Consider the following 3,510-nt stretch of genomic DNA (forward strand, 5'->3'; position numbering starts at 1 on the left):
AGCTGCCAGTGCTGTGCTCTCAGATAAGACCTGGTGGGGCTGAGACCAGAGCCCAGTGAATTCTGTGTCTGCCATCACCTGCTGGGACAAAAAGGGCACTGATCTGCGCCTCAGTGTGGCTGATCTCAAAGCCCATCCTGGTGTGTCCTGAATGGGGGCAACAGCTTATCTGGGGCCCAGGCTCACTCTGGCTTCTTCCCATCAGTGCCTGTCAGTGCTTATGCTGGGGCTTTGCCAGCCTTGTTGTGCTAGCTGCCCTGTCCCTGAGGGCTGGAGGGGCTGCAGAGGCTGGAGCCTTCCTTAGCTGGGAGAGGGGCATCTTGGAGCTCAGCCTGCTCATAAACAGGTCAGGGTCCTGATGCTGAAAGCCCCGTCAGAATTAGTTACAACTTGAGGTGCTCTGGTTTACAAATGGGAAGGCATTCCTTTGGCAAACTGCTGAAAGGTGGGGAAGATGTCCTCCTCTCCTGGCATTGCAGGTCCCTGTGCTTTGTTTCCTGTCAAGAGAACTCTTCAAAAGACTGTACAAATCAGTCTCTGTGCTGGCCACTTGTGCTGCAGAGCTGTCTGCCTGGTTGTGGTCCTTGTTACCCCGCCGACCACAAAGGGCTCAGAGCCCCAGGCGCTGGGGCTGCCTTTTGTATCTCCTGGAAGCTGGGATCTCTGCTTTAAAGTCAGCATCTTGCATTTTGTTTCCCTCAGGGAGAATGGTGAACCTCACTGAAAATCCCCTAATGAAATACACGCATCTGAATTATTTTGGCAGCGGGTGAGTCCAACAGCAGTTATTCCTGCACAACCATGGGCCAGGTGTTTTTCTGGTGGAATGTCTATCCAGCGTGAAGTCAGGACAGCTGCAAAGATGTTCACACACTGGGGATAGATTGTCCCATCTCTCAATGCTGCTCAGAATTTGTGAGTGGGCTCAGAAGGCATTGTCAGAGATGCCTTGCTACCGAGGTCTTGCCTGCATCAAGGAACAGGACCTGGAAGGTCTCCTTGTGTCTCAAGTGTGGGACAGCTCTGTCTTAATTTCTTTAGCATTTTTTGTATGTCTCAAAATCATACTGGCACACTAATGAAAAGAGAAGAAACTTGCTTGCCTGAAAGAGCAACCTATGCCCTATCAAAGCTGAGAGATAACAGTTCCCAGGAGCAATTCTTTCCCCTGGTTTGAGGAAGGAAACACTCTGTGGTCAGGGTAGGAATCACACCGTTTAGACAGTGAAACCCAAGAGGAAAGACTAACCTCCCTTTAGAAGTTGAATCCCAGTGCTTCAGGAACAGGCCCAGTGCCCATGCACTTGAAAGGAAAATGCATCATCTGCCTTCTGGCAGAGCCCTCCTGCATCCTGCAGGTTTTGACACTTCCAGCAGAGATTTCCTGTGTGGGCTGGCTTTCACTGCAATATCTAAATGGCTTCTCCTTTCTCTGCTTCTGTTTTGTATCTAGGGGGTATGGAGATGTTTACAGAGCACTCGACACTGCCACAGGAGGAGAGGTAAATGTCAACAGCCCCTGCAGGCTCTGCTGCACTCGAGGGCTTTCCCCTCTGGTGTGAGCTGTGGCTGGAGCTTTGGGCAGAGCTGTGCTGAAAAGGCACAAGAAGCACAGACTGGTGCCAGCCCACAAAACACATTTGGGACTTTGTCCTCCTCAGCTGCCGGAAGGAAGGCACGGAGGGCAGCGATTCCTTTCAGAGAAGGACGCGCTCACTCGCTCTCCATTGCTAAAACAAAGGTGGTGCCTTTGAGCACCTCACTGCTCTTTGGGGCTACAGCTTCAGAGTCCTGAATTCTCTTTTCTGGCTGCCAGCAAATCCATCTGAAAGTTACTGGTAGTTCCTTGGCCACCTGCAGTGCTGCACTTGGAAACTGCACGTAGGGAGAGATCTGCAAGGCATCCCTGAAAGCCCTAAGCCCTGCCCATATCCCAAGATGTATCCACAGAGTATTAAGGCATGGATTACTTCTTCTGAGTCCCAAACAAAGCAGCAGAGAGTGTGGTCAGAGGTTTGTGGGTGATAACTGAGACACTGCTGTTACCAAGTGGTCAAGGCAAAATGTCAGTGGCCCCACGTGTCCTGTAACTGGCTCCCTAGGGAGCAGAGAAATGGGCTGTTGGAATGTCAGTTCCTAATTACTGCAGTGCCTAATCGCAAGGCAGTTTGGCACAGCTCAGCCGTGTCATTGCAAAATCACTCGCTCCACGTGCCTTGTGGTCTCGTGCCACCAACCTCCCAAGTTACTGATTTTCAATGTCATTTTAGGTGGCAATAAAAAAAATAAATCTTCAAGGAGTGAGGAGGAAGGAGCTAACCTTTAATGAAATAACGATCATGAAGAGGTATAGGAGTCCCAATGTTGTGAATTATTTAGACAGGTGAGAGGTCATGGTCTTATCCCATGGATGTGTGTTTACATAAAGCAAACATGAGAGGTTAAAAACCCACTTTGGTTCGTGGCAGCAAGTAAAGCTGTTAATTTTTATTTATTCATATTTCTCTACTCATCTCCAATGGATGAGAAGAGAGTGCATCTTGTCTGCATCAGTCTTCCCTGGCACACCTAGTTTGATAATTACTCCAAAATTATTCAAAACCTGGATCAGCTGTATCTTCCTAACTCAATACCCTCAAAGTTCACTGCCTCCACATTTATTTGGGATTGATTTTTTAAAGTTTCTTAAGTGCAGATGAAGCATCCTAAAGTGGATTACCCTTGGATTGTTGCCCCTCCCTGCCGTTGCTATGCATGCCAGGAAGACTAGGTGCTTATTTCCAGAAACACCATGCCTGACAGGTTTTTTATCTGGGCTGTTTCTAAACTGCACTTTTCATTTGCTGCCCATCTAAGACATCTCCTTTTTCACAGATGTGTCTTTCTCTTTGAGATTGCACAGATTGCAAACAATGCACAGCCAAGAGGGAATATCTATTCCTTTGATTCTGTCCTTGTCACAAAGGCATCTGGAAATAAGAAACCTGGAAGCAAAAAATCAATGTAGCCATGCATGTTCATCTCTACCCCCTTGTTTCCTTCTTTCAGCTACCTTCTAGGCGAGGAACTCTTGCTGGTTATAGAGTACATGGATGGAGGTGTCCTGAGCGATATCGTCAGCCAGACCTGCCTGTCTGAAGATGAGACAGCAGCCATCAGTCGGGAGGTCAGCAATCCCAGCTGTGTTTCCAAGGGCTTGGGCAGGATTGTCTGGGAAACAGGGGCTCAGAACAGGAGAGGTTTCCTGTGCCAAGCTTTGTTTCTGTGTTGCTGGTATGCTATGGGCAAGTAAAAGCATCTCAAGTGAAAGGCCTGCCAGTGCCCCTGCACTCCCTGTACTCAGTGCCAGTACTCTTATCTCCTGCTGTTGTATTCTCGCTCTGTCTCTTGTATTTGTATTTGCTGCTCTCCACCTTGCCTCTCTAAATGTTTGCCTGGAGTCTGTCTTCACTGCATTCCTTGCCTGTAAAAGCAAAGGTGCTGGTGGCAGGATTTGAAACAAACAGCAAA

Source organism: Melozone crissalis, unplaced genomic scaffold, assembly GCF_028551555.1.
Source record: "Melozone crissalis strain CALT ecotype California unplaced genomic scaffold, PUWL_Pcris_2 ptg000103l_1, whole genome shotgun sequence".
Lineage (NCBI taxonomy): Eukaryota > Metazoa > Chordata > Aves > Passeriformes > Passerellidae > Melozone > Melozone crissalis.